The following is a 21,187-nucleotide window of genomic DNA, read 5'->3' as shown; positions in this document are numbered from 1 at the left end:
GCAGCCACAGTTTGGTAGATAGCCACAGGAGGCAGGATAGTAGAGATCAATCTTTGAAATTGGGAACAGTCTGCTCTTGGCTAATCCTTTCCTGTTGTTTTGGTTATTTCTGCCCTATAGTTATCAGTTGTTATCAGCCTGTAGTTGAGAAGAAGGTAGTATCACTGAGGTCTTTCTGGGCTTCCCCTTTAGGGGATTCGGGGCTTTTGGTGTAGGGACTCATCATCACCAGCCTAATCAAGGCAAACATCTTCCAACAGGTCTTCCTGCAACTTCTACTGCAACTTTGTACTTCCTGCCAGAATAATCTTTCTTAGGTATAGATCCAGTCGTATCAATGCTCAAAAATCACCAATGGTTCTGCTACCGAAAGTTCAGAGTTAACTACTTGGCATTCAAGGATTTTCACAAGATGATTCCATGCTACCTTTCTAGACTTACATTAATCCCTTCCATGCATTCTGTGTTCCTGACAAAAGTTCTGTTCCCTAAATACACCCTGCACTGTCTGGCTTCCTGCATTACTTTGTTCCATGCAAAGAGTGTCCTCACTCTTCTCCACTCCCCAAAATGGCCTTCTAGTCATCTTATAAAGCCTGACTCAAAGAAGCTTTCTCTGCCTCCTTCGTTAGCCATTAGTAAATGGATATAGCACTTTGTATTATATCTTTCTCACAACTTCCATGTAACATTGTGCATTATGTTATCTATGTGTCTTAGTTTCCTTAATTATAATCCCCATTAGGGCAGGTACCATGTTTTTTGTAAACTTTGTGTTTTTCTGAGCAACGAGAATAAAAACAACATCACTTCGATATTGCTGCTTACTAAATGTCTATTGAACTGAGTTGAAACTTTGTCCTTTGACCATTCATTTTCTACAACATGTGGTTTAATTTGTTCCTAGGAGAATAAACCCACGATGGTGATGGGATTTTGGACAGGATGGTTTGATGGATGGGGTGGCCCACACTACATCACTGATGTTGGTGACTGCTTTGCAGTTAATTCTTGACTTCATGGCTTGGATGCAAGACAATCACCTGTATCATTGTCAATTAAACCTTGTAGTTAGAGCTGGCAGAAAGTCTCCTGGATCATCACTTTGTCAGTATCTATATATGACCAGATCAAATAGCTAATTATCAATTATGCATTTAATTTTGATGCAACTCAGCCAATAACAGTGATATTTATGTAATACTTTGACATTTGAAAAGCACTTTACAGGGTTATAAAGTAGATAACACAGTTATTATTATCATCCTCCCCATTTTTATAGCTGAAGAACTGAGGCTTAGAGGGGTGGTCACACAGCTGATATATGTTAGAATGGGTATTTTCACCTAGTTCTACCTGACCTCAAGTCCGGCATTTTATCTACAATACCATGTGGCACTTAAAAGCTCCTATTATATATCCAAAGCACTGTGGTAAGCCCTTGGCATGATGTTAGGGAATATTCATAGGAAGGGAAGAGTGGTGTGGATGACTTAAAAATCCATTTTATTTAGTTTTTAAATGAATGTTGTCATTTTTTATTTAGCATAATTACCTTGCTAAATATATGTTCTCCTGGCTCTCAAGGAAAGGGGATGTGGGGGAGGGAATAGCATTTATTAAGCATCTACTGTGTGCTGGGCACTATGCTAAGCACTTCATAATATTTCCTCTTGGAGAAGAATTATTGAAGAAGTAGTATAGTAAAATGACACTACATGGGGAATCTCAGATCCACATCTGGAGCATTATTATGAGTGTCACATAGATGGGGCACTGGCATTTTGGAACATGCTCAGAGAAGGAAAACCAGTATGGAAAAAACTGGAGGCAGAGAAATAAAAGGGTTGATTGAAAGAACTGGGGGTTTAGCCTGAAGAAGACATGGAGTAGGGAAGTCATGAGTATGGCTTCAAATGTTTGAAGGGCTATTATGAGGAAGAAGGATTGGATCTATCATGCATGAACCTGCAGGGTTGAAATAGGAGTAATTTAGAGACTCCAAGAGAGACAGATTAGGCGTCACGTAAAGATGCACTTCTATGTCATCAGAGATGACCGAAAATGGAATGGATAGGCTGGCCTGGAATGGAGTGGATTCTAGCGCACTGCAGTTCTTTAGGCAGCGGCTAGATATGAGGTGTTATTGAGGGCATTATTGTTCTGGGCCTCCAGATAAGATGGATGGATGGTCTCCAAGTTATCCTTCCAATTCTGAGATTCACCTTTCTGGGCTCTCTTAATCTGTATTAAATTAAGGATTTTGGATGAGATAATCTCTGGAGTCCTTTCTAGTTCCAAAACCTTTGTACCAATAATTAACCCTTCTAATTAAATTGATCAAATTCAATAAACTACCCAAATTATTACAAGGATATGAATATGTCTGGACCCACCCTTGTAGTAATTAAATAGTTACTGTAGTCAAACATAGTTATTGAAAGCTTGCTGTTTCTGTGTTAAGACTCTGTGTTCAGCTCTGAGGCTTAGTATACTAAAACAATAAGGCAGTCCTTGCCCTCAGTGAATATATAAGGATGTAGCAAAGGTGATAAGGCCCATACTTAAGGATTAATAATGCAATGTAAGATACAACTGCATTATAATCACTACAATTTGGTACAAATGCCCCACATTTGAATTTGGCCTTGAAGGATGCGTAGTATTTTGATTGGTGGAAGTAGCAGAAGAGTTGCTGGCCAAACCTACCCATTTCCTAGGTTTGAGGACTTGAGGAAGGTGATGAGAGAGAGCTTGTTAAGCTGAATGTAAACTAGGATGGAAAGAGTTGGTGAATATCTTTTGGGAACTTTTCTTACTTTTCTGACTCAAATTCTATTCCAGGTTTTCCTTTTGCTTTTACCCATTTGTAAAAATGGTGAGTAACGTGTCCTCTGTCATCAAATAGGGTTTCTCCATCAACCTCGACATGTTTCATGGAGGAGCTAACTTTGGTGCCATGAACGGGACCATACATTTTGGTAAATCCAAAGCCGTCATCACCAGCTATGGTAAGTGATCCCTGATATTCCCTCCCCTTCCCACTCCTTCTGGTCTGTGTGATTTGTTTGCCTCCCAAGTGCCATGGTAGGATGGGAGTGGACTGAAGTTCTTCCTAACTCCCTACCTCTCTTACCGGGATTTTGTGCCAGAGATTGGCCACAGACAGTGACTAGCCTGGGCTACTTGTGATTTTACAGGCAGAGCAACAAATAGTGCTGCATGATGTCTCTGTTGCCCAAATTTCTGAATTTTTATCAATTGATCTGTAGAAGGCCAGCTCTGATCAGTCCAGAAAAGGGTTAAAGAATTCAGGTTGGAATTTAACTCCTGCCTGTTCTTACCTTCAAGGGCTCTTTTAATCAGGATGTTGGCTCACCACTCTCTTATTCATTAAGGGGCTCCTGGAGCTGCCCAACTGTGACACAATAAAAGTCTGGCATGAGGGATAATATGTGGCAAACTAGGGAGGACTAGTCACACCCTTTGAGATAAGAACCTGAGACAGCCCTGAGAATGACTGTTGAGGCCTATCAATTGACTGTTAATCTCTATCTTGTAACCATTTGTTTAAAATGATGTAATCCTTTTTTCTTGACACTTTTATCGTATGCTCCTTGGATGTATGTCCTCAAAGCATTTTTTTACCAAGCTCTGAATCTTGAAAGTTATCAGTAACAGTTACAGAATATGCATAGTTTTCCCACACAAGGAATCCTTTGTAGCTCCAAACTTTTTCCTATATATGCTGTGACCCTCAGATGAATAAACGGTTCAGTCTTGGCTGACCCGCCTGGCCCACGTTTCTTCATTTCATGCTCTCCCGTCAGGTGTGACTCTTAGTTGCTGGCAACAAGCGGCGCCTAGACAGGGACCTGAAAGAAACGGTACGAGGGGACCGGCTCTCTTGGGACTCCGGAGAAAACAAAAAAGACAAAGAAACACCTTGGCGGCTCAAAGCTGTGGAAACAAGATAAGAGAGCGACGGGCACAAAATACATTCTTTTAGCAGTTTTGGGGCTAAAGGGGACACCAGGCTAAGTGGGATATAGGGAAAAGAAACAAAGGGGCTCGGTATTAAGAGCAGAAGAAAACAGCATCGCTGTGGAACGGCCACGCGCATATACTTTGGGTTTTGAGAGGTGCGCTTAAGGTGGAAAGTGTGGGTCAAACAGAAAGCGGGAACAAAGATAGAGAATATTATTTAAGACTTTTACAGAAAACAGTGAAAGAAAGGGGTTTACTTATCACAAAGCAGTGAGTTACAGGAATTTTTAGACTGTGTTGAAACATGCTGCCTGTGGTTTCCACAAAAGGGAGCCATAGACTTAGAAAAGTGGGAGACGGTGGGCAGACAAATGAGGGAATATTACAAGGAAGTTGGTCCAGGTGCATTTTCCATAGCCGCATTTTCCATATGGAGTGTGTTGAAAATATGTCTCACTCCTCCAGAAAAAGTACCCTTAGCAACAAAAATTCTGAGAAAAGATGCAGGCGCAGGGACTGAAGAGGAAGAAGAGATGAGTCAGGTGTTTAAAAAGCAGCAAAAAGTGAGAATAATGAGGGTGAATTAATGTACACACAACCTACAGCCCCGGTAAGACCCCCACTCTCTTATAGATGTCCTTCCTATAGAGAGGAAGATAGTCAGGAACATCAGAATAAACTACAAAAGGGGACGAAAGTTCAGTATAAAGGACTATTGGAAGAGGTAATTAAAAGAGCTGAAGATAGGGGAACCTCCTTCACTAAAATAAAACAGGGCGCTCAAGAAACCTTCACAGATTTCTTAGCTCGCCTGACACAGCCCATTCCACCTCCACCTCCACCAGACCCTTTTCCTGATAATATGTTTAAAAAGGCCTCTGCTCCAGTTCAGAGAGCCATCCTTGGAGCATTAAAATCTGAAGAAACAGTACCATCTGAATTTCTTCAAGCTCTTCCTGTCCTTGAAATCCCTGATCCAGGAAATCCTGCTAATATCATAAGACAACATGAAACCTTAAATTTCAAAATTCTAAAAGAACTTAAACAGGCGGCTTCGGCTTATGGCCCTACCGCTCCTTATGTCATGACCTTATTAGATATATTAGATAATATTGCAACTACTGTTATTTGTCCTTTTGATTGGTGTACCATTGCTAAAATATGTCCAGAAAGGGGGGATTTTTTGTTTTGAAAAATGAATTATTATGATAACTGTATGAGAAGCTAACTTTAGTTTTTTGATTTTCCCTGTCATAATTATGTATCTGTTCTGTGTTTGTCTATGTGGTATGAATGAGTATCCTGTGTGTAATTTGTCACCCTTTGTAGCCGGGTAGCAAAAATAGCATTCCAGTTTCCAAGAGTGCAGCTGGACTCTGGAATGCTGCTTTCTTCTCCCCCCCCCCACTCCGATTACAGCAGCCTCAGAGGAGCGGGTGGATGGGAGAGAGAAAGAGAGAAAAATACTTTATTATTTAGGTTATGTGATTGGCAAAAGGCAAGTTAAGAAGGATCCTTGAACTGTCAGGTCAAAATTAGATAGAAATAAGATATGTGCAGTTTTAAAGGGAATTTAATCAAAGTCCATCAGAAGAAAAGGTAACAAAGTTTAAGTGTATAGAAATGAAAGAAGTGTAGGTAAAAAGAAAAGCATAATCTATTTGCAAGAACAATGTGTACAGAGGGTTTGGTTTTGAAACTTTTGAAGAATTGTTGGGAAAAATAAATCTTCTCTCTCTCTCTACATTCTAACTCTGGCCAAGTTTTGAAGATGGAGGGAAAGACAAGAAACAAAAAAAAAAGGGGGGATCAAAAATAGAGGCAGCACTTAATCTTTTCTGCCTCACACAAGAGAAAAGTTTTTGTGTACCGGAACACAACTAAAGGTAATTTAATTCATTCTGATAATATTTTAAATGAAATGTGATGTTTTTAACTTAATGCTTAAGTCAAAATTTATTATACTGTTTGGCATTAAGGTAAATTGGGAAAATGTATGGATCTGAAATTTGTTAACTGGGTGACATTAAGCAAGTTACCTCAGTTTATCTCACATGATTGGAAGGTGCCTAACACAATGCCTGTCAGAGGGCAGACATTAAAAATGTTAACAACTATTATTATCAGTTCCTTAATTAGAGGTGACCAGTATACAACGTCAATGGTGAAGAGATGCCCGATTTTCTATGTAAGGAAATTTGGAAATGCATTCAAAAGAATGGGAGTCACTTAATTGGTAATATGTTTGTTTCAAATTTTAAACACCTAGAATTGTTGCATATTGGTAAAGTTTTTTATTGTTATGTCGAGCAGCTTTTCATAATTTGGATGTTATTAAAGTGTGAACTTAAAGAAACTAAAGGACAGTGGAAAAATTGTGTAAAACCAGTTATATTACTTTGTCAGCCTTGCTAGCCCTATATTATAATGTTTTGTAACTGCCATTTAGAAAACCAGGTATTTCCACCTTTACCTGTAATTAAAGAAGGGCTTATAGCTAAAACAATTTGACTATCACTTATGAAAGTTATAAGACTGTTAACTAAGTTATTTGAAGTTACTGTTTTAATGTTAAAACCTAGAATTGTTAATTGATTACTGTGTGTAAAGGAGGGGATTGGGTAAAAGCCTTATCCAGCTTGGTTCTACCCATTCAAAATAGTCCTCCTTGGGATATTGGGGTCGGCAGACAGGGGTACCAAGATTAGCCCCTCCCTGGGGTATAAAGCAATTCCCCTTATTTTGTAAACTTGCCAAGGCCTTTGGAAACCATCTGTGTGGGCAAGGTCATCTGCCCTGAGAAAAGAACTTGTTTAGGTTATGCAGTTTCTAAACAATGAACTTAGCTTGCTGAGAATTTGCAAGTGTATAGAAATGATTTCTAGTGATTGGCTTTTACACCAGGACAAATTTAAATTTTGAGAAGGAAAAATGTTAAATGAAATCTCTTATGTATGTGAGTCCTGGTAAATCTTTATTATTTATTGCAACTCCATGACAATAAAATTAACTGTATCTGGCTTTAAGCTGTGATTGGTGAAACTTGCTGTTTGAGGTAAAAGGCTCTTGGGACTATAACTAATTTTGCTTTGAGTTTGAATTTGAATATAGTAGTCTCTATTAAATCAGTATCTGAGAGAAATGCCACAAACTACTCAGAGGAATGTGATCCGGTATTGTTAACATGTGGAGGTCTGCATCTGGGAAAAGGCCATGAGGACAATCTTAGCCTCAATCTAGGATGGGATCCTCCTGGTTCAGTTTCCCCATTATGTTCCTTTGAGAAGGAATGTTTCCCACCTGACTCTTCCTGAGTCTGGCTATTATGTGAAATTGATACTGCTTGTTTGGAGAACTGTGACTCTTATCTGAATTCAAGCAGAGCTAAGAATGTTTTATCTTGTCATATTTGGTATGTCTCATGTCCCTGCCTTTTCCTTTTATAGTAGATTTCTCTGATCAGAGCAAGTGGCTAATAAAAGACATGAACACAATGTAAGTATGTGAAATCTTGCTGTTTTTAATCTGAATTTGTAGTTATCCCATGGCCTAAGTAAGTGTAAAATCAGTGTTTGAATTTATCATATGTAAAAGATTCAATTTCTGAAGTATAATTAGAGAAGGATAAACAAGTTTAAGATTGTGTATCTATTCAGTAGTAAGGTTTAAGTTAGAACCTCTTCTGTTTAAGGCAATTTTTGCAAGAAACCCCCTTCCTAATGTAACCACCTCAGACGTCTTTGTCACACCCTTTTTTGTACCAGCCACTCCTTTATGGAAAAATTTTTCTATCTCAACACCCTGTTTCTCAACAGGAAATTATTCCCTTGCTTAGGAGACATCAATTGACTCCAACCTTCCCTATCTATAACAACTGAACAGCTATCTAACCTTTTTGCTACCTTTAGAGAAGACTGCCCCTCCCCACACAGTTATCTCACTTCTGAAGTGGAAAAAGAACTCCAATTAGTAGATTCAAAAATCTCTGAGCCTCAGCTTACTCGAATTAACCCCAATGAAGAAGTACAAGGGGTCATATTAGATACTCCTGTTTCCCCTACTAGAGCATTATTTCAAAATTCTGGAATCCTGAAGTGGATACACCTTCCCCATCAATTCCCTAATTCACTAACTATATATACTAGTATGGTTGCGATTTTAATACAACATTTACATAAATGATATCTTTTACTTTCTGGCAATCTAATTCCTATTATTCACCAACCATACAATAAACAACAACTTAATTCTCTAATTGTCTTTTCAGAAGAATGGCAAGTAGCCATTATGGTTCACACTGGGAAACTAGACAATCATCCCCAGTCTTTGAAATTATTCACTTTCTTTTCAAAATACCCTTGGATTTTTCCAGATATTATATTTCCTTTCACCAACAATGCATACTGTCTGCTATTATACTGTTATTACAGGATGTTTCCGACCCTCTCAATATTATATCTGATAGTAAATACTCCATACATATGTGCCAAAATATTGAGACCATAAAACTTAAACATGTCCTAGCACCTGGTTTGTATTCTTTGTTTCAGCAACTACAATCATTTCTTCGTTACTGTAATAACCCTATTTATATCACTCATATTAGAACTCATTCTAATCTTCCTGGATCCTTAAGCACTGGTAATGTAAAAATTGATTATCAATTACAATTTTTTCCAATTTTATTGCCCCTACCAATTCAAAAGGCTATTGATGCCCATACTTAGAAATGCTAACACACTCCGTGGACAATTTCATATTACTAGAGAACAAGACAAACAAATGGTTAAAAGTTCTTCTCGATGTGTTATATATTCAACTCCTTACTCTACTACCATAAATCCTAGGGGTTTACAACCCAACCACGTTTGGCAAATGGACGTAACTCATGTATCCTCTTTTGGGAAACTGTTTTAGATACATGTTACAGTAGATACTTATTTTTCATTCACCTTTGCTTCCCCTCAATCTGGACAAGCTAGCAAACATGTTATTAATCATATGCTTCTCTCTTTTGCTTGTTTGGGCATTCCAAAACAATTAAAAACTGATAATGTTCCTGCTTATATCAGTTCTTCTTTTTTCTCTTTTTGTTCATATTATAATATTACTTTAATTACAGGAATACCATACAATCCTACAGGACAAGCCTTAGCAAAAAAAAAAAAAAAGACATCAAAACTTACTAAAATAAACAAAAAGGGGGAGTGTGGACTACTACTCCCTCCAGACAATTAGCCCAGATTTCATATACCTTAAATTTTTTGAATGTCAATAAAGATGGGATTACACCCTGCAGAAAAACACTTTCAAAACGCAAGTTTCCTGAAGCCAGAGTTATGTGGAAGGACCCACTTACAGGGAAGTGGGAAGATCCAGATCCCTTATTAACCTGGGGGCAAGGGTATGTTTGTGTCTTTCCAGAAAATTTGATAAACCTGTCTGGATTCCAGAGAAAAATGTTTGAACCTGTTCCACTACTCACCGCCCAGATGAAGGAATTGAACCTGCAGCAGAAACGGAAGCGAACTATGAAGAGAAAGAAAAGACTTGGAACTCCCCTAGAGCAGGATTCCCCTGCTCTCTACCCAGCCATCATATGGACATTGTGACCAGCATTGGACTTATTTTCCTTTAAAGCTTGTATAAAACCCCACAAGCATTTATGATAGCTTCCTCCTTCTCCAATAGTTTAGAACCTGGATTTGTGAACTTGACACAATCCAGTACTTTAGAATGTAATGTAACCTGTCTTAATTGTATTATCAAGCAGTGTATTGATCGAAATGACAAAATTGTTCTGTTGGTTGAGCAACCATCCTTTGATGTTTTTTCCCACTTACCTTTCTCATGAATGGTTCCAATCTTCTAGGGAACATGCCCTTCAACTCATCTCATCATCACTACACAGGTCAAAAAGATTTGTTGGGCTTCTCCTTACTGGATTAATTTCTGTCACTTCCTTAATTATTATATCCACCCTGTCGTCTATTGCATTGCAGTCAGAGGTACAAAATGCACGATTTGTAAATGAGCTAGCAAAAAATATTAGCTTAGCCTTACGAGCTCAAGAAGCTATTGATAGGGATTTATCACATAATCTGTTAGAGCAATCTGTGCTATATATTGGAGATAAACTTGTAGAATCAGAATTTAGAGCAAAATTGAAATGTGATTATTGTTTTACTATGATATGTGTTACTCCTATAGCTTATAACTCTAGTATAGTACATTGGGATATGATCAAGAATCATTTAGAAGGTGTTTGGCAAAATAGCAGTTATACAGCTGATTTATCTTTTCTTACAAATGTGACCCATGCTATTTCCGACAGTCTATTTCTAGGGATTCATCCTCAGAGTTTAGCACAAGAGGTCTTAGAAAAATTGGCTTCGATAAATATATTCAAAAATATCACTGCTTTATTACTTCATCTTTTTACTGGGGGAATTTTATTAATCCTAGTTTGCCTTATTCTCCTGTGTGCAGTTGCACTGATAAAGTCATGGTTCAAATCTCTAGCCACAGATATTCATCACCTCAAGCTTCAACAAAAACTGAAAGGAGGAGAGGTAGAGGGCCAGCTCTGATCAGTCCAGAAAAGGGTTAAAGAACTCAGGTTGGAATTTAACTCCTGCCTGTTCTTACCTTCCAGGGCTCATTTAATCAGGATGTTGGCTCACCACTCTCCTATTCATTAAGGGGCTCCTGGAACTGCCCGACTGTGACACAATAAAAGTCTGGCATGAGGGATAATATGTGGCAAACTAGGGAGGACTAGTTACACCCTTTGAGATAAGAACCTGAGACAGCCCTGAGAGTGATTGTTGAGGCCTGTCAATTGACTGTTAATCTCTATCTTGTAACCGTTTGTTTAAAATGATGTAATCCTTTTTTCTTCACACTTTTATTGTATGCTCCTTGGATGTATGTCCTCAAAGCATTTTTTTACTAAGCTCTGAACCTTGAAAGTTATCAGTAACAGTTACAGAATATGTATAGTTTTCCCACACAAGGGATCCTTTGTAGCTCCAAACTTTTTCCTATATATGCTGTGACCCTCAGATGAATAAACGGTTCAGTCTTGGCTGACCCGCCTGGCCCACGTTTCTTCATTTCATGCTCTCCCGTCAGGTGTGACTCTTAGTTGCTGGCAACATCGATCTATAAGAACTTATTAAGGAAGTACAATGTGCTAGGCACTGGGCTAGATGCTGGAATACAGAGACACAAATGACACAGCTCTTGCCTTCAAGGAACTAATAGTTTGAAGAACTGCTGCAAGCGAAGCATCCCTCTGGACCCCCTTGCATTGGAGCTCTCAGGCTAGGCCCTCATAAAGTGGTTGCTACTGACACAGGCTCTAGGCTATCTTGTGGGCTTGCTAGCCCCCATCTGTATGCTTTCCATGGACCATGAACCAGTGGATGCAACTGTAGCAAAAACATTACCAAGATGGCATAGTGAGAACAGTAGCTACAGAACATTTCCATGAAAACCCCTCAGAAACCTGAAACACATGCTCCCCCAAATATGATAGCATTTTTTGTAAGAGTGGGCTCAGAGAGTATAATAGTAGTAAGACACCCATATAGGTGACAGATGTGGCTAAGGCTGCACAGGTCTCTGGAATGTCCTTTCCTTTTCATGAAGTCCTTACTCATCTGGGCTTTGGGCTTGGCCTCTCTTTGCAGCTCAGCTCTCAAGTGTCAAAGTGAGTTAGTTGTCTCTTGGGTCTGTAGATAGCTCTCTTCTTTGCTGCCAGAGCTCATGCTCCTAGATGTTGCTTCTAGCTTCCAGGGAGTGACTCTGTGTATCTCTGTGTCTGCAAACTGTGGTTCTTAATGTTTTCTGTGTCATGAACACTTTTGACAGTCTTATGATACCTATGAACCCATCTCAAAATAATGTTTTAAAATATATAATATAAAATATATAGTGTTACAGAGGAAACCAATTGTAATGAAGTAAAGATGTAATTTTTTTCTTTTCCTATCCAAGTTCATGGATACTCTGAAATCCATCCGTGGATCCGATCCTCTCTTGAGGATTCATGACTATATTAAAAACCCCTGGGTTGGTGTGTCTGTTTCCTCAGCTATATCCTAAAATTGTTCCAGTTGTTGGATAGGGGTGCTCTTGGACAGGTTGGACCGTTTGGCTTATGAGGCCAGGGATGAAGGACATATCCCCTCTTCCACACTACAAGGTTTCTATTCCACAAAGCATCTTTGGCCTGGACTGACTAGAAATGCCTGACAGTGGACTGTTGTCAGGCTTAGCTATTTAAAGTCCTCCAGGGGTGGGACCAATTTTTAGTCCAGCCAATTGCATTGTCCCTTCTGATTCAATCAGAGAAAAGCATCCATGCTTCTAAATAGACAACATGGTGTTAACACCTCATGCATCATCACTTTCCAACATCAACCACAGTAGGACAGAGATGCTGATAAGTATGTCTGTCAATGTGTAGCTCTGCTTTTTCCAGAGTTAGAGAGAAAAGCCAGGGCCAGGGAAAGAGAAAAATATCATTTAATTATGAAAGAGGTTTGTTGAGCTCCACAGCCTTAGTTTTTTAGCCAGGGATTTGTAAACTCTCCTTGGGCTGGGGCTGGCCCCTTCTTCATTTGTTTATGAGTTTCTAATATGCAGGTAAAGGGGTCTCTCCTGTCTTCTCCCCACAGTGTTCTTACAGATCAAGGTTTGATACACCAAGGTTCTATTCATTATTCTGATTAAAGAAGGACACAAAGTTTTAGTTTGCAGAGAATTGATAAACTGGGATCTTCCAGGTCCATATCTAAAAGTTTGTTCCCAAACCTGCCGCAGTGTGGAGCCTGCTTCTTGGTCTAAAGCAGGGGTGGGGGAATCTGTGGCCTCGAGGCCACATGTGGCCCTTCAGGTCCTCAAGTGTGGCCCTTTGACTGAAACCAAACTTTAAAAGGATTTGTTCTGTGAAGTTTGGATTCAGTCAAAGGGTTGCACTTGAGAACCTAGAGGGCCACATGTGGCCTCTAGACCACAGGTTCCCCACCTCTGGTCTAAGGATTTCTATTCCTTTGTTCTATAGCAAATCATTGCCCTGGAAAATGCCCACTTATGGGTCTTTGGTTTCTTGCAGACTATGATACTATCCTGACAGAGGCTGGGGATTGCACACCCAGGTTCTTCAAGCTGTAGGAGTTCTTCAGCACCATCATGGGTAACCAGTACCTCCCTAACTTTGAAGCCTGCCTTTATCTTGATCCAACTTCACATATTAGTTTCCACTGGATTGCAGCTCCTCAGCTAGTTTCTACACTTTGGCTGGGGTAGGAGGGATGGACACAGTTTCCATTGTGGCTGATGGACATCTTCCAGAGCAGCAGGTACTCCTATTACCAGTCAGGGACTTGAGAATACTAAGAGAGCCCCACTTAGGGATCACTTACGAATGCAAGTTGACTCTCCCTGGAATTTTAGAGGCCTGTCCCAGGAATGGGCCCAATATTCCTGTTGACACTATAATAAGGGAATATTGCATAACCATGTGGAAAATTGGGAGGGGAAGAGAGAGAAAAGAGACCATATCACAGGTTACTGGGTTGTCCCTACCGCTCACTAGTATTTCAGAGGATCGCTTGTCTCACCTACCTGCCCTAAAAGCTAAGGCCACGAATAATGCTGTAAGACCATCACACCACATGTCATTGTGGAATGTCCTAGAGCACCTGGGAAAGGTAGGTGCTTCCTGGACAAAAGAATAGGAAATGGATTATTGTGAGAAGACGGAGGAGGGAAGGGCTTGGATCAGAAAGCACAGAATCTCTCAGGGAGAGAGGCCTGAGAATAGGAAAGCCTTTATCCTTGAGACGCTTCTATAAACTCTAATTCAGGCCAGGACTAGCAGCAGGAAGGAAGACCAAACCTGTAGAAGAGGTGAGTGATAGGGCAGGATATGGGGGCTACCTCTTCTTTTTGCTCAGATGATGTCATGGGCATTTATCTGAAGAAGTTTGAGGGCAACATAGGATAGGAGAAAAACCCTGAAAGTCCTAAAATCTGTTCATTCCTGACACCAGGGATAACTTGTATTACCTTGGGTAAATCATTTCAATTCTCTGTACCTCACTTTACCCAAAAGTGAAATGAGAATATCTGCCCTAGTTCTCTGACAGAGGTGTCCTAAGGAAGAACACTTCGTTAAAAATAGTAAAATCACTTTAATAAAACCATCTGATATTTCTGTGACGTTTTAAGGATTTACAAAGTGCTTTCCTAACTACAGTCCTGTGAGCCGTGTAATGCCGACATTAATATTCTTATTTTATAGGTGAGGAAGCCAAGGCTCAGAGACGCTTGAGAACTTGCCCCTGGTTACACAGCTAACAACTGTCAGTCCAGTTTTATATCCCCAAGGCCAGTACTTTTCCCACTCTACTATGATGCCTTTTTAATAATTAAAAGTCACATTTTCATAACACTTTGTACTTTCTTCCCAACAGCCTTAAGAAACCTTGTGACTTGCCCATTGTCATAAACAGTAGAACCAGGATTTGAACCTAGTTCTTCTCAGCCCACACCATTGTATTTACATCCCATTGCCCTACTTTTTCTGCTTTCAGCATCTTGACAACGATACCCCCATTCCCTTCTTCATGCCTTTACACTGACTATCTCCCATGCCTGGAATGCTCTGCCACCCCGACCCCTCACCTCCATCCCTTAGTTTCTGTGGCTTCAGCTCAAATGCCACCTTCTTCAGGAGGCCTTTCTCAGCTCCCCAGTTGCTGGAGCCATCACTTCTGAGATTATTTTTCATCTACTCTCTACCTAGTTATTTACATGTTGTCTCTCCCAGGAGAATTTAAGTTCCTTGGCCAAGGACTATGATTGCCTTTTTTTTTTTTTAAGTTTGTTTCCTCAGCACTGTAGCACAATATCAGGCACACAGTAAATTCTTAATAAATGACTACTGACTGATTGACTCTCTTTGTAGACAAATAATAATTGCTGTCATTATTATTCCATTCCTAGAAACCCCATGTCCCTGTGACCCTTAGGAGCTTGGGAAGGTGTGAGAAGACCTTTTCCCTTGGATGCTCTTTTTTTTTTTTTTTTGGTGAGGCAATTGGGGTTAAGTGACTCGCCCAGGGTCACACAGCTAGTAAGTGTTATGTGTCTGAGAACGGATTTGAACTCAGGTCCTCCTGACTCCAAGGCCAGAGCTCTATCCACTGTGCCACCTAGCTGCCCCCTTGGGTGCTCTTTTTAAGACACTATGTTAGCAGCCCTAGCTGGAGGTGGAGATCTCCAGAAAAATCAGAAAGACAGAACTGGAGAGTTAGAAGGAGCCTCTGTGGCCATCTGGTCCAGACTGTACAAGGAACCCTCGCTGTAACAAACTTAGCAGGTGGCTGTCCAGCTTCTTCTGCAGGAGAACTTTCAAGAAGGGGGAGTCCACGGTCTCCCAGAACAGGCCATTCTACTCTGGAATAGCTCTGGTTATTAGGGAATTTTCCCCAACATCAAACCTACATTTTCTTCTTTGCAATTGCTGCCCAGTGCTCCTGCTTCCACCCATCCTCTTCCACATGACAGCCAGCCCTTCAAATGCCTGAACTCAGCTATCACATGCCCCCTGAATCTTCTGTGCCCCAGGCTAAACAGGATCAATTCCTTCAACTGATCCTCATATGTCATTAATTAATAAGGTTTTCCACCATTTGGGCTGCTGTCCTCTGGTCATTCTGTAGCCTATCAGTATCCTTAAAGCATGGTGCCCCAGACTGAATACCATATTCCAGATGAGATCTGACAAGAGCAAAGTACAGTGGGGTTATTGCTTCCCTATTTCTGGGAGCTATCTATGCCTCTCCTAATGTAGCTCAAGACGCCATTTTTTGGATGTACAAAAGCTGAGTATCCTGGTAGAGAATAGTGGGCAACTCAACTTTGGGCCAAACCTAGATGATAGATGTAAAGATGGGTTCTACAAAATGCTGGAACAGGAGCTGAGAGGCCAAGAATTCAATCAAACAAATATCTATTAAGCTTCCACTATGTTCAAAGCACTGTGCTAGATGCTGGGGATACAATGACTAAAAAAAAAAGAGCTCAAATCTGCTGAAGAGAGAGGTGGGGAGAAGGGGATGTATACATAAATGTATAGTAAGAGATAAAGGGTGGTGGGGAAAAAAGGAGAAATTGAGACATCTCAATGAGATGGAGATCGTAACTGTGAAACTCCACTGCTGCCCTGGCTTCAGGGAAGGGTGGTCCAGGGCTTGTCCTCTGAGAGGGCTGTTTGGAGAAATAAAGATTCTGGTCCTACCATGTCCCATAGGGCTTATGGAATATAGTGAGCCATGGTCCTCTGTGATAGCAGCAGATTTGGGGATAGGCAAAGAAAGGTAGAATTTAGGATAAAAGACACAGGTCTCCAACACCTATAAGGTATGGTGGAATGCTTCAGGGAGGGCAGCTGCTGCGGATAGGAACCAACAGGAATGATTGATGTTCAGGGGCTCTGAACTTAGCCTAAGGGTACAGAATCAGAGTGTCATTGTAATTTCAGGAGTCAAGAAATTAGGTCAGCAAAATGTATCTAGAGGGTAGAGATGCTGTCATGGTTTATGTCAAACAGTAAGTTAGTGACCAGGAGAAAGGGAAGGAAGATCAAAGGAAGATTTTAGAATCAGTAGGATAGCCAAGGGGCATTTTGCTTCATTCGGATAGTAATAACTCATCTTTGTACAGCATTTTGAGGCTCGAATCTTTTCAATCTTGACAATCCACAGAGGTAAGTAGTGTATTTTCCCTTCTTCTTGTGGGGGTTTGGACCTGTGATTTCATTGGTGTGAGTAACTTCCACTGTGGAAACTCCCTCTGCTGAGGCAGATCAGCCACTCTTGTGAAACTCAAAACTTTGGAGCAGTGATGTAAAATTCAAACAGATGCAGATCCCTGTGGGCCACATGTTGACTTGGAAAACTACACATTAACATTATCTGTGTTGGATTTTTATAAATTTTGTTAAACATTTCCTGATTACAATTTAATCTGATTCGAGCCACCCATTGGGAGTACTGGGTGTCGTCTACAGGCTGCAAGTTTGACGCCTCTGTTTTAGAAAGTTGCTTGAGCACTGGGAATTTGTTACTTTTCCATGGGCAAGCACTTACTATGTGTCAGAAATAGGACTTGAACCCAGGTCAGCCTTCCACAATGCAACAATGCTTTTTCCATATTTTACAGAAGAGGGAACTGAGAAAGCATTTTTCATAGAGTGGAGAAGGTATGAGATTGCAGAGAACTGAGAAGTGAGAAGGTTCAGGATGACTCTTTTTAGAATTTGAAAACTGAAGGAGAGGAAAGATAGAATTCTAGAACTTGGGAGGGTAGTGGGTCAAGGAAAGGATTTTGGTTTTGTCTATGCTTTTGGTATAGGAGAGATCAGAGCATGTTTGAAGGCAGAGGGAAAGGAGCTTGTGGAGATGAAAAAGCTGAGGTTGAGGCAGAGAGCGGAATGATGGATGAACAAGACCAAAACTCAGTTTAACAGATTTATTAACTCCCTACTGTGTGCAATCCAATTCAGTTCTGAATTCTCTTCATCTCCCTCTCCCACCTATTGGGAAGGCATGAAAAAACAAAACCCATTACAAATAAGTATAGCCACACAAAATAAATTCCTTCATTAGCCATGTCCAAGAAAAGCTTCAAATAAATAAAAAGAAGGGAAGGGTAGAAAATATGCTTCAGTCTGCACTCTTGAGTCCATCACCTTTCCATATGGAGGTGGAGATGTGTCTCATCATGAGTTCTTTGGAACTGTGGTTGGTCATTGTGTTGTTTAGAGTTAAGTCTTTAAGCCTTACATTCTTAAGTCTATCAAAGTTTGTCTTTACAATATTGTCGTTGTAGTATAAATTGTTCTCCTTGTTCTGTTAATTTCATTCTGCATCAGTTCATTGAAGCCTAACCAGGTTTTTTCTGCAACCATCTCCTTCATTGTTTCTTATAGCACAAGAGTATTCCATCAGATTCATACGCTGTAACTTATTTAGCCATCCCTTCATTTTCTAATTCTTTGCCACTACAAAAAGAGCAGCTATGAAGATTTTTGTATAAATGTACATGCCCTATTTCTTTGATCTCTTTAGGGGAGAGTGGTATTGCTGGGTCAAAGGGTATACACAGTATAATAGCTTTTGGGACATAGTACCAAATTGTTTTCCGGAATAGTTAGACTAGTTCACAGCAAGGAATTGACTTCCTGCTGAAGAAATACAACATATGAACAGATGAGTAAATATAAGAAATTTCAGGAGGGAAAGAACATTAACTTGGGGAAATCAGGAAAGACTTTCTATAGGACTTGGAACCTGAGGTAAGTCTTGAAGAAAACGAGGGATAAGGCAGAGAATATTCCCTGCAAGGGGCACTGTCACCTGGGCAAAAGCACAAAATAGGAGATGGAATGCCGACTCTTTGAAGAGACAGGAAGAAGATGGGATGAGTTATTCTTGCTTACCTGGTAAGCTCCAGGGAAGTTTATCCTGGCAGCTCCAGCTGTGCAGAAGTGAGCAGAGCTATGACTGGGTCCTGTAAGAGCTACTTTTTGAAGGCCTTGCTGTTAAAAAGAAACTAAACACATGTGATGAGCTCTTTCTTTCTAAACCAGTAGATGAAGTGAGAGACACCACAATAAAATTAAGGTTTGTCTGGTGTCTGAGTGGGACTACAATGTGCAGAGCCAGAGAGGTCCACTTTGCCCTGGGCGGTATTTCTAGTGAGGTTTGGCTGTATTGTAGCCAGCCAGGTAGAGACCAAATTCTTTCATAAACAAATTCAGTTTTCCCTAGACCATTCTCTGTGAAGCTTCACTTGGCCCCTGCCTCCCTATGAGACAGAGGAAACGTCTCAAGTCAGGTCAGGTAGCATTCTGGGATGTGCTAGAGACCAGGAGCCTTCGGTAGTGGAGCTGTTCCCATGACAAGCAGGCCTGAAGACTCTGCCTCAGTTTTTGTCTTGCTCTCCCTGGCCCTTAGGATAAGATAATAAAGGTAGATAGGGCTGCATCTCTCCTCTTGAGCCCTGTTTTTTTAAAAGTAAAACCTTTTCCTAATAATAAGCTTTGCCAAAATGACCTCTTGTACTTTTTTTTATTGGGTTATTAAGGTTGTCCAACCAAAAGAATTCCTTAGATGGAGTGTGGGTTGTCTTCAAGTAGGGGTCAAGTGGTCCTAGAGAGAAGGATGTGGGAGCAGATTGGCCATTATATTTCTCTCTCCCACCTCCTGATGTCTCCTCTCCTTCATATGTCATGTATCTAATGACTTCATGGAACCATTTGGCTACTCATAGTCCACACTATGGTCTCTTTCCTCAAAGTATCTCATTCTTCACAATTATGTCTCCTTCTGTCAAAACTCTTATTCTCTCAGTAAGGCTGGCCTCAGGTGTGTGGTATAGGAGAAAAGTAATTTGCTTAACACACACTAAAGTATGAATGATTTATAGACTTACTCTACATTAGCCCTTCCCAGCAGCTAACACAAATGGATCTTCGATTGATGGGATACCAATTAGAAATTGTGGTAGAAATAATTTTAGGCAGGGGGTATCTTTTGGGATTTGTCAGAAAAGTGAAAATTTCCAGTCATCTGGAAGTCTCTTCAATTATATGATCCAGGACTCTGATGAGAATTCTTACGATATCTTTCTGCATTTCCAGAATCCCCTTCACATTGTGCTCCTTCTGTTCCTCCCCTCCCCAGTTGTCTCCTGAAATCCTCTCCTGATACCAGCTGCTATAGCCCCTTTCTTCCCAGGCCTAATTATTTTGTTCTTTGGGGAGGTTAGGCAATGACTGAGGTGAGCCCCACCACCTCCACCCTTGCACCTAGACATTTACCTCTTGGGAGCTTAGATGGAAACATTCATTCAGCAGATAGCTACTGAGCATCTACTGTACTCAAGGCAATGTTAGACTTAGTTAGAAGGTAGACCCTCAGGATAGGTAGCCTGATCTCAATCCAAGAACTAAACTGTTCCCATTCATTCAGTTTTCCTAATTTGTTCATGTGGTGTGGTTGTCTAATCATGTTGCATGGTGATGAATCTGCACACAGTTTTACAGCTTGAGGTGGTATCTTCTTTCATGATTCCTAGTCCAGAGGATGACAGGGTGGCTTGGTATGAGTAGATGTTTAGGACTCCCAGACCCACTCCTAAGGTGACTTCAATCCTTGAAGCTAGCTCAGGACCTGAGTAGCCTTGACTGTCAGAAGGTGAGAAATATGTTGCCGAGTCCCAGGATATGCCCTTCTTGGACAACAGTTATTTATTTCCCTGAGCAGATTAGCTCCAGTTATTCAGGAACTTTTGGGTTAGGGGGTAGGGTAGGATAGATGTCTTCTCTTCAGATTTCCTGAAGCTTTTATTGCCAGGAGCCCCCTTCTTTAGCTGGTTTTGTGGGGAGTGGATCTCATGCTTACTTTGCTTACTTGGAAGTGGATAGGAGAAATCTCTATGGAGATTAGTGATACTAAATCAAATTGTCCTACGGTGAGCTTTTCTGGGTCACCAGACTAGATACTGAGACCAATAAGCAAGACAAAACTTATTAGCAAGTTGAAACCTTACTTTTTTTTTAACTGACTCATTGGGATGTAAATATGTTCTTTATTTTATTTAGCCATGTACCAATTCAATTTTAACATACCCAGCTAGGCTCAGCCATATGTCAACTCCCAACTTAAAGAAGTCAAACACTTTTCACTGGGTGTAGACCATGGGAAAGGATGAGAAGTCTGTGAGGCACTCTGCTTTCACAGACGTCTGGTGTTCCTGGGGTGGGCAGAGCTCAGTTTGCAGAATGCAATCTTTCTTCCTACCCCTCAAGGAGAAAGGAAGAGATGCTACTCTAGAATGGGAGCAGAGAGGCTCTAGCCGCTTATTGTCAGGGGTAGTTGGGCTCAGCCAGTTTCTGTGATGCCTGTTTTTGTAAGTCAGATACACCCGTTTTCAGTTTCAGTATAGGTAGTATTTGTTGGGAGTGGAAGTAAATCACAACTGATACTGTAACTTGGCCTCTCTGTCCCCTGTAAGGAGATATAGACTCTTAGGAAATGAATGCTGAACTAAAACTTTTCTGTCTTCCTGACTTCCCTCAACTTCTCTGACTCCTCAAATCGGTGAAGGTCCTCTGTCCTTC

The sequence above is a fragment of the Vombatus ursinus genome, unplaced genomic scaffold (assembly GCF_900497805.2).
Source record: "Vombatus ursinus unplaced genomic scaffold, bare-nosed wombat genome assembly UNPS02014813.1, whole genome shotgun sequence".
Lineage (NCBI taxonomy): Eukaryota > Metazoa > Chordata > Mammalia > Diprotodontia > Vombatidae > Vombatus > Vombatus ursinus.
Note: the sequence above shows the minus strand (reverse complement) of the source record.